At 37.0% G+C, this 11,696-nt stretch overlaps 1 long non-coding RNA gene across 1 annotated transcript; it reads right to left on the bottom strand.

Annotated features, from left to right (window-relative positions):
• Positions 1–280: 280 nt before the first annotated feature.
• LOC117281892 (uncharacterized) lies at positions 281–11,473 on the bottom strand. Its single transcript, XR_004512530.2, has 2 exons — positions 10,658–11,473; positions 281–1,293 (listed from the first exon to the last, which is right to left on the bottom strand). It is a non-coding gene; the product is annotated as an uncharacterized lncRNA (long non-coding RNA).
• Positions 11,474–11,696: the final 223 nt, after the last annotated feature.

Here is an 11,696-nt window from a genome sequence, read left to right as displayed (position 1 = left end):
ATGCAAATGGTTTCTAAATAACTACCCAATATTTTCCAATAATTTGGTAGTATTTTCTGTTTATGATTTTTTTCAAATATAAAAGAGCAACAATTAAGAACAACTAATTTATGCCAAGTAGAACCCACTTATTCCTAAGTAATTCTACTAAACAACGTTTAAAGCCTTGATTCTTCCTATCCAATTCTACCAAACCCTAACCCACTTTTTCAAGTAAAGATAGAGTAAAATGGCACTAGTCAATGTTTGCAACCATCAACCATAAATGAAGCATGAAAAATGAATAGAAATCAACCAACCATTATATATATATTCAATGGTAAACACCCATTAACATTACACCCACTTAGGGTCCAAAACCGTAGTATTTAAAGTTATCTACTCATACTAAAATACAAGAACAAAACAATAAATAAACTCATAAAAGCTTACAAAGAGGATAGTCTTGAAATCTCTCTCAAAAAGCTCCAAAATAATGATGTATTCAATGCTCTAAGTGTAGCCACTTTTTCAGAAAAGATGACCCACAAAACCCCTAGTGATTCTATTTATAATGGTCCAAAATTTGTGGACAAAATGTGACAAAATTGACCTTCTAGATTAAGACTGTGACCGCAGAATGGGTCGCAGAACACATCGCGGTCCGCACATCTTCACCTGCACCGCAAATCTGATCACAAAGTTTTCTAGTTCTACCTCGCATATTGATTATGCGGTCCACATACAGGTTTCGTGGCCGCATAGTGTACCGTATAATCATCTTCACTAGAAGCCCTCTTTCATTTGTGCGACAACTTCGCGGTCCGCATAAGAGTTTTGCGACCACATAATGAAGCACAGATTTGACTCTCTGATACTGGATGTCCTGGTTAGCTCTACGATGGGTTTGGGGTCCGCACATCAGTTTTGCGATAGCATACCTGTCGCATATCTGCCTTTTCATGGGCTTTTGTCATCTTTTTCATATTCTTGGTTCTTCAAGTCTGGTTTTCACCAAAACTACATAAGAAATGACTTATAATGCTTTAAAAGATGAGCTAAAGTCTATGTAATTAGTATCAAAAGTGCCGCATTTCTACGGCATATCAGTCATCAAGTACATGAGCTCTATAGAATAAGTAAATACAAGGTTTGAACAAAATACTATATTGTCCGAAAGACTAAACAGTAATAACATAAAACAAGGAGAAGGACTTCAAGGCCTGGGAACGGAATAGCAGTGCTACCTCGAAATCTCCACGAAGATATAGATAACAACTCTCTAGCAATCACCGCTACCAGCAACACCTAGATCTGTATATGAATTACAGAGTGTAGTATTAATACAACTAACCGCAGGTACTCAGTAAGTAGCAAGCGTAACCTCGGTCTGAAAGCTGAGACGAGGTTGGAAAATTTTGATACTCACTTTCAATAGCCAACAACAATAATAACAACATAACAATAAGGAAAAGCAACTCAAATACTATCAAATTCAACTCTTGCACAATAAGAGGAGAAATAAGCATGTTTTTCAAGTATATCAGTCAAGGCATCGACTTTTTCTACAAAAATCACCTAGATATGGATTTATCAAAGTAAATTGTGATACCAAGATCTAATCATCAAATAGAGACATAAAATACTAATTAGCATGAGAAAAATACTACTTTATTCCTGCATGACAAGTATACATGCCAAAATTAACAACATCATAGTTTAATCATCAAGTATACAACATCTCAGCACTACATAGTGCGTGGCACAAATACCCCTAATCATACTCTCAGCACGCTCACGATGCATGGTGCAATGATCCTTAATGATCACACATACACATACATACAGAATACTATACGGGTGCCTGGCATAAGACCCTCACTAAGCACATATCAAGTGCTTGCACTCATAGGCTTAATACCTGACTCCGGGGGGATGAATCCTAGACCAAGCGCTGATCGGATCAAAAGTCAACGATCAATATCACTCAACCCCCTTTATGTAAACGTCACCTCACAATCAATATCAACACGGATCTAAGAACTAAGATCAGTGATCAATCCATTCAATATGGCTTTATGGCCCAAAATCAATCATCAATTTCCTCAAGTCTAATATGCCAATACCTCACAGTACTATAATCATAATACCGCACGGAATGCACCAACGTACTATAACTTACCTCAAACTCATATCACACATACAAGGATACTATCAACACGTGAGATAACATATAAAGAGTGTACATAGACAGAGATATAACACACGAATATAATATCACGGTTGAAAGGTATAACTACGGCTAAGGAAAATATCTTAACATAGAAAAATAGTTCTATCATGTCTCAAACAGATAAGTAGATAGCCTAAATATGATTTCTAGCATGAATAATATCTCATCTAGTCAAACAAGTGGAGAAAAAAAGATTTCAAAGAAGCATAGTCTATCCGGATCATAAATAAACACGATGGACACATATGTTCTCGTCACCTCGCATATGCGCCCCAACATATGTCAAACATCATAGACAATGGGGAGATACCCTCAAGCCAAGCTTATGCAAGGTACTCCCCTCAAATGTGCGAGAATTAATGCTCTAGAAATCCATTGCCTCGCAAATCGGCCTCCGAACGAATCAAATCTAGTCAATACAACTCAATAACATCAAATAATGCCATAGAAATCAATTCCAAACAGTAAAGTTTCAGTCTTCACTCAATTACACAAAGGCAGACAAAAAGTCAACCCAACCCCACTTCTCGGAACCACACAGAACTCATAAATTCCGACTATCCATTCGAATACGTGTCCATATATACAAGTTTCATCAAAATTCGACTCCAAATCGAGGCTCAAATCTCAATTATTTACTTTCCAAAATCTAGCACAAAACCCCCAAATTTCACTTTCAAATCTCATAATCAATGTGTAATAATCCATTGGAAAATAAGATATAATATCAAAATCAAGTAGAAATTACTCTCAAAGTGGTGATGAAAATCTTCCCAAAAATCACCTCTAGCCGAGCTCCAAAACTCAAAATAGTGAAAATAAACCAAACCCTCAAAATATAACGTCCTGCTAGTGATTTCCGCATCTGCGGACAAAATGGTCGCTTCTGGGATGTCGCATCTACGGCAAAACCCTCGTAGATGTGCAAACAACTTAACCAGCTGACCTCCCTTTTTTGCGATAAAATTCTGTATCAACGGATGCACTTCTGCGCATACACCTTCGCACAAGCGGCCTTGCACCTGCACCACTCTAGCGTAAATGCGATCCACCCGGGCCACTGCCAGCTTCCGCCTCTATGCATAAAATCCCACACATACGGCTCCGTAGGTGCATTATACCAGATCGCAGGTGTGATGCACCAGGTTCCTACCAAAAACCAGTAATGCCATAACTCACCAACATAGATCGAAATCAATTTGAAACACTCTCGAGCCCCACGAGACCCCGTCCAAACATACAAACAAGTCCAAAGACATTAAGCAAACTTATCCAAATTCTCAAAACATAACAAATAACATCATTTACAACAACAACAGACCAGTGTAATCCCATAAATGGGGTTTGGGAAAGGTAGTGTGTACGCAGACCTTACCCCTACCTTATAGAGATAGAGAAATTATTTCTTGTAGACCCTCGGCTCAAGGAACATTGGAAATAAAGCAACCAAGTAGCAAACAATAGTAACAACAATGTAATATATTAATGAGTGCGAATGAGACAACTTGTAATAATAAATAACCTTGAATAAGACAATACAAAACTAGTCCTAGTACTACTGGTAAGCCTAGGAGGAACACACTACTATCTGTCAACCTACAACCCTAATCCTCGACCTTCACACCTTCCTATCGTGGGTCATATCCTCGGTAAGCTGAACCAATATCTTGTCTAATTACCTCTCCCCAATACTTCTTAGGCCTACCCCTTACCTTTATCAGACCCGCCATGGACAACCTCTCACACCTCCAGACCGGAGCATCTATGTCTCTCTTCTTCACATGCCCGAACCATCTCAACCTCAATTCCAGAATCTTGTCCTCCACAGATGCCACTCCTACCTTGTTCCTAATAACTTCATTCCTAATCATGTCTTTCCTGGTATGCCCGCACATCCATCTCAACATCCTCATTTCAGCTACTTTCATCTTCTGCACATGGGACTTCTTGGCAGACCAGTACTCAACCTTATACAATATAGTCAGTCTAACCATCACTCTGTAGAACTTGCCCTTAAGTCCAGGTGACACATTCTTATCACACAAAACCTTCGAGGCGATCCTCCATCTCATTCACCCCGCTCCAATATGATGTGTAATATCCTCATCAATATTCTCGTTGCCTTGAATAATAGACCCAAGATACTTGAAACTATCTCTTTTGAGGATGACTTGAGTACCAATCTTCATTTCCACTTCTTTTCCATGCATCCATCACTGAACTTGCACTACAAGTACTCAGTTTTTGACCTACTCAACTTGAAACCTTTAGACTCCAGTGTTTTTCTCCAAATTTCCAACCTAGTGTTAACTCCGCCTCGCATTTCGTGAATCAGAATTATGTCATCAGCAAATAGCATACACCATGGCACTACCCCTTGTATGTGTCGCATCAGCACATCTAACATTAAGGCAAACAAAAACAGGCTAAGAGTCGATCCTTGATGCAACCCCATCTCCACTGAGAAATGATCCAAGTCTCCTCTCGCAGTCCTCACCCAAGTCTTCCCTCCGTCGTACATTTCCTTAATCACCCTAATGTATGCCACCAGGATACCTCTAGCCTCCATACATCTCCATAGGACCTCTCTCAAGACTTTATCATAGGTCTTCTCTAGGTCAATGAACACCATATGCAAGTCCTTCGTCCTCTCCCTATATTGCTCCACCAATCTCCTCAAAAGGTGAATGGCTTCTGTAGTAGACCTTCCCGGCATAAATTCGAATTGGTTCTCGAAAATAGTAACACTACGTCGCACCCTTCTCTCCACCACCCTCTCCCAAACTTTCATAGTATGACTCAACAACTTGATACCCTTATAGTTGTTACAGTCCTGGATATCACCTTTGTTTTTATACAACGGGATCATCAAACTCCACCATCAATCTTCGGTCATCTTCTTCATCCTGAAAATGACACTAAACAAACCAGTAAGCCACTCCAAGGTTGCTCGACCCAAAATAATATCAAATTCAAGTATTGACGATCAAACCAATCTCTTAAGTTCTAAACTTTCCAACTTCGCCGAACATGTCTGAATCAAGCCTATACATTTTGTATTCCAACCAAACTTCACACACAAGTTTCAAGCTACTAAATGAACTTATTCCAAGTCCCGAAATAATAACCCGAGTTCGATATCGTCAAAATCAACTCCCGGTCAAGTCTATGAACTTTTCAGACCTTCAAACTTACAACTTTAGTTAATTAGAGCCAAAACAACCTAGTTACCTCCAAATCCGGACATTATGCCAAAGTCAAAAATTACCATACGAACCTACTGAAACCATCAAATCACCAATCAGAGGTCATCTATTCAGAAGTCAAATATTGGTCAGCTCTTACAAGTTAAGCCTCCAACCATGGAACTAAGTGTTCAATTTTACTCCCAAAATATCCCGAAACCAAACCGACCATCCCCGCAAGTCACAAAACAACAAACAAATATACATGAAGCATCAAATAGGGAAACAAGATTCAAATACATAGAACGACCGACTGGGTCGTTACAGATTTAAATTGGTATCATTGTATTACTCTTTCTCACATCTCTTTTTATTCCCAAAGTTTTGCAGGAAATAGTTTAATTGCACCATTAGTAATATTCTATTTTCCTTTTTACCATATCAATTGACAATTCAAATTTCATTTTGTCTGGGTTTAACTTCTGAAAACTCCATGCAGTAACACTAATTTTTCTTTTTTAATTTATTTTCCTTGAAAGTTTCGGCTCAGAGAATGTAGAGATGAATCTCATCAAGGCTTTTTCGGGAAATGGTATTTTGAATGTTTATGTCCCCATCGAAAGTAACAGCATAATGATATGGACATAATGATTTCTTTATACACAAAAGCTTAATTCAGATTATGATATTTACAATGTCTTATCGTACTTTTTTGTGTGTTGGGTAATTAAGATGTTAAATGAGATTATTTGTATTGATATTCTATTAATCAATAGTGAAAATCATTTATGAAAGCATATCGAGCTTTTAGATATAAGTTCATTTTGTATAAGAGCTGTTTGAAGAAGAATTTCGTTAAAATATAAAAATACTAGGAGTACTATCACGTTTCAAAAATTCAAACGTAATCCAACTTGCTCTTGTAGGTGCTGAGAATTTCTAGTGATGAATGTAGAAAACATATTTTTGAGGGAGAAAAGGAACCACTGTATGGAGTAAAATTGGTTCACGGCAGTTGAACGAATGACTAGACGACATGTAAAACCGAAGACATGTAAGATATGAGTCAGCAAATAGTTGGCACCGGATACAAGCATGTAACCGGTGTTGAGTGAGTTCTGAAGGCATTGAAACCGAGAAGGAAGGTTTGAAAGTAAGACATCAGTTGGAAAAAACAGCATTCAATGAGCAACCGTTACGAGGAATCTCTGTATTAATGATCAACGGTTATACAACCATCAATAAGGGTTTTTTTTCTCATTCAAGAAGAGCTTGATTTGGGGATCTTGTTTCTGGATAGCTCTATAAATAAGAAAACTTCTATCCATAGTTAGATACAAAAAAATCATCTCTACTCAAAGGCTATAATTTGCTCTCATTTTATAAAATCACATGTTTTTTTTGTTCCTAATATTATTCTTATTACTGTTTCCTTAGAGGCTCATCATATCGCCAGGCTTGCATTTCCTTTAAGTTATTTTCATAATCTTGATTCTATTCTTATCTATTTCATATTTTTGGATCAAATTAATTCACGTGTATATAAATTACGTTACAAATTTAATTGTACCGTTTTACGAGCAAATAGTTTGGCATACACCATAGGGCATAGACAATTGTATAATTGCTTTGATCCATTCATCAGTTACTAACGAATTTTCTTTTCTTTCTTAGCAAAACAAAAATCAAATATGGCAGCTAACGATGTGAACAATGCTTACAACGTTGGAACACACAACGAGCGAGAGGATGCGTTCCAGCAGGAAGATTCAATTAGTAAAACTCGCAACGACGGAGATGAGACAACTCCGATTGGCAAAGAACAAAATCATCGTCATGTGAGAAGTCTGACTCCTGATGATGTGGATGATGAACATGTTGTCGAGACGGTCAAAATCTTGAGAGAGAAACAAAGGGAAATTATGAAGCATCTCTCAAGGCAAGACCGAGTGATGACAGAGTTGAAACCCCAATGGAGCAGTTCCGATTCCTCCTAGCGTGCCTGGAAATCAAACAGCACAAAGAATCTATAACGTTGCTCCAAGGGAAGGATTCAATTTTAATTAAAATGAAGCAGGTGTTGCTGGTAATGAATCTGGGAAGTACAACAATGCTAACAATCCTTTCAAAACCAAGCTCATGAGATTCACGAAGGAGATGAATGAACGAATGGACCAAAATGATAAAGAATTTCATGTTTGGATGGATCAGATCTCGGGAGTACTACCGGGGTTGAAGGGACTGGATTCAAAGAAATATATGCAGCTATTGTCTAAACTGAGTGCGACCCCGGAGTTGATCACGAAAAGATTCAAGATGCCAGATATTCAAAAATATGATGGACTTCGGATCCATAGGGCATATCACAATTTATACTACGACAGTAAAGGGAAATGATTTGGCCCTGCACAAGATTGAATTTGTCACCCTCTAGAAATTTGGCGAAACCCTAATGAAGGGTGCTTTAACATGGTATTCTCTTTTACCTAAGCATTCCATTGACTCTTTTGAAATGCTTGCAAATTTATTTATTAATACTCACGCTGGGGCTAATGTGTCGTAGAAATACAACACTTTCGATACTAATTTCATAGACTTTAGTTTATCTTATAAAGCATTGTAAGTCACTTTTTATGTAATTTTGGTGTTTTACAAGAAATTGAACTTGAAGAGCCAAGTACGTGAAAAAGATGAAAAAAAACATGAAAAAGGCAGATTTGCGATAGATATACGATCGCATAAGTGATGTGCGGACCGCAAACCCATCACAAACGTAGCCAGAAAATCCCAGTGTCAAAGAGGCAAATGTGGTTCAATTTGCGGTCGCATAACTCATGTGCGGGCCGCAGAATTGTTGCATAAATGCAAGATGAATTCCAATGAAGACAAATATGCGATCAAGTTTGCGGCCGCGAAATTATTATGTGGACCGCAGAACTAATATGCGGTGTAAATATAGAAAGCTTGGAGATCAGTTGTGCAGTACTGTTACAGATGTGCGGACTGCGGATCAGTTCCACAGTCCATTCTGCGATCGCAAAATCTATCTGAAGGGCTATTTTTGTCATATTTTGTTTGCAAATTTTGGGTCATTATAAATAGAATAACTAGGGTTTTGTGGGTCATCTTGTATGAAAAAGGTCCTACACTTAGAGCATTGAATACACCACTTGTTTGGAAGCTTTTTAGTAGAGATTCCAAGACGTTGTCTTCATTGTAAGTTTTAATGATTTTATTTATTGCTTTGTTCTTGTATTTTAGTATGAGCAGCTAACTTTAAATAGTAAGGTTGTGGACCCTAAGTGGGTGTAATGTTAATGGGTGTTTACTATTGAATATATATATATATATATATATATATATATATATTCAATGGGTGGTTGATTTTTATTCATTTCTTATGCTTCATTTATGGTTGATGGTTGCAAACATTAACTAGTGCCAATTTACTTTATCTTTCACTAGGAAAAGTGGGATAAGATTTGGTAGAATTTAGTAGCAAGAACTCAAGGCTTAAAACCTTGTTTTACAGAATCTCTTAGAAATAAGTGGATTCTACTTGGCATAAATTGGTTGCTCTTAATTGTAACTCTTTTATATTTGGAAAAATCATAAAGAGGAAATACTACTCAACTATTAGGAAATATTGGGTAGTCATTTAGGAATCATTTGCATATCAAACGACCTCCCATTAGAAATATATCATATTAACACCGATAGCATTATACACAACCTTGTTTTCTTAATCATTTGAATCAATTCTCTTAACAAAATAGCTTCTCTTAATAAATCACAATTACCAAACTCTTTTCAAACTAATGAAATAGCATTACGACTTTAGTCAAGTGACACACTATTCAAGTAACATTTTCACACCTATTTCCTGTGGGATTCCACCCCAATCTAGTTGGGTTATTATATTTGATGCGACCGCCTTACACCATTTATATAGGTGTAATTTGAGCGTATTAAATTTTTGCGCCATTGCTAGGGAATACGATTTTGAAATTACTAACTAGTATGTGCTTTACTGTCTTAAAAATAAAAAGAAAGAAAATTAATGTATTAAATTCCTAAACAAGCATATACTATACTTTCCCCACGATGTTCGTCACGGCCTCCAAATACATACACTACTGAGCATACTCCTGAATAAAAATATTTACAAATTCCTCGGGCATTCCACGGATAAAATAATAAACTAAGGGACAACATCTAATCTCGAATGAAACGAAAAAATCCTAAAGTTTGCCTCCCCAAGTACGGTCGACCTAAACATGCTACTAGCGGATAATGTATGAAAATAAAGTATTCAAGGACTAGTCTCGGTTAAGGTCCGATTTCTTCTCTTCAAACCCACGCCCCTCGGCCAAATCCATCAAATAAACATCCTTAAAGTAAAGCAATGTCTACAACAAATAAGTTACTTAGTACATGAAACTAACAAGCAAACAATCGAAGGAATAGTAAATAAAGTGATGAAACGAGATGGAATAACGAAAAGTGGATTAAAAGCACGATGAACCAACTCACATGCACATACATAACAATTTATCACAAATAAAGTTTGCATGCTAAAAATTGCAATGACACACAAATACTATTTAGTTCTACTAAATCATGTTGGTCACACCAAGTGTGAAAATAACAACATTTTGATGAAGGAATCGTTTTCACTATCCATATCAGTCATGAAAAATCAAATGCACAAAGTGAATAATCTCCAAACCACTTACATATTATTATTACCAATGGATTAACCTTTTAATTCACGTAAGACCCAACTTAAGACTTAATATCTTTGTAATGAACAGCATAAGCTAAAGAACATGTCAAAGTTTAATCACTGTTCGTTCCAGGCTCAATATTAACTTTACGAAGATTAACTTCTTCCTTTTATCATTTGAGCAGGTGAAGTTCAACCACACAGACATGCCTGATGAAAATTAACACTAATAATAAACACTTAAGACTACCTAAAAGCATGAGTCATGGATTTAACAACGTAGAGCACATGAAATTAACACAGTTAAATTAAACCTAATAATTCAAGTATGGTTTGTGTTAAAAACTAGAGAAATTCAGTAAAGGAAAAAAGAAACCAAACAAACAATTTAAAATCAGAACACTAATGTTTAGGCTTTCAGTCAATTTTCAATATTTATACCCATTTTAAGTTCCTAAACCCATTTCAAACCCGAGCTCTTATCACACCTTTAATAACACCAAAATAAAAAAAGAGAGATTAGAAATAATTAACCTGAAATAGTCTTTGATTAACAAAAATTCCAGCAATTACACGGATAGAATTCACCGTAGCTACGATCGGAACTCGAAACCGTAATCGAATTCGAACAGAAACATGAATCGAACCACGAAGGAACCTCAACCAGTCACGATCGAACCCACGAACACCAACAAATCATCAAGCAAACTCCATTTTTCAAACCACAAATCCGAAATTGAAGATGAAGAAAGCAGAATATGTTTGTATTTTTTTTTTCTGAAACTCAAATCCTAACTAATTCAAAAAACAGAAACATTCTCCTTTTGTATGTCTTTTTCCTGAAATTAAAAGAACCGAAAAATCAGAGAAGAGATTGAAGAGAAAAGGAATTTTCCGCTAAACCATAATACATTTTTTTTCCAAATTTATGTCCCACTTTATTCACGTCCGAAAATTCCCCTTCAAATCTGAAAATGAGGGAATATATATAGGGGTCCCTGAATGTTCTCTTCTTCCGCTCCAAGAAATTGAATCCAATTCCCTTTGGAAACAAGCACGTGATGAATGTAAGGCTCGGATTAATCAAAATCGATATGACGCCCTTCTTTCATCAGCGCATGCCTTCTGGAGATTTCAATCGCGTGATTTTATTTACAAAAGGGCGAGTGAGAAAGGGAGATAATGATTGAGAATATTCTTCACGTGGTTTGGATGAAGTGGAAAAGTGAAAGAGGATAGGGAACCACGTGAGTGATACGCACGAGTCACTTGTCCAATTTGGTGAGTTTCCGGTGAGTTTTTGTTTTTTTTTGGGAGGGGGGTGCGATGCCAGGGAGGAGGAGAGTAGAGGTGCGGCTGTTTTGAGTTCTAGAGTTAACTTCGGAGAAAATTAGATTTATATATGATAGTGTGAAAGAATAGGGGCCATTGGATTAAATGGAATGAAGGTCTAGATTTATTTAAGAGTTCATTGGGTTGACGGGTCAGATGGATGGGTTTTGGTGGGTCGGAGTTGGGGTGGCAAACGGGTGGGTCGGGTCGGGTCAGATATGAGCGGGTCAAAATGGGTAAT

This window comes from Nicotiana tomentosiformis, chromosome 9, assembly GCF_000390325.3.
Source record: "Nicotiana tomentosiformis chromosome 9, ASM39032v3, whole genome shotgun sequence".
In the NCBI taxonomy this organism is placed as follows: domain Eukaryota; kingdom Viridiplantae; phylum Streptophyta; class Magnoliopsida; order Solanales; family Solanaceae; genus Nicotiana; species Nicotiana tomentosiformis.
The sequence above is the reverse complement of the archived record's forward strand: the minus strand, read 5'-3'. Positions and strand labels throughout refer to the sequence as shown.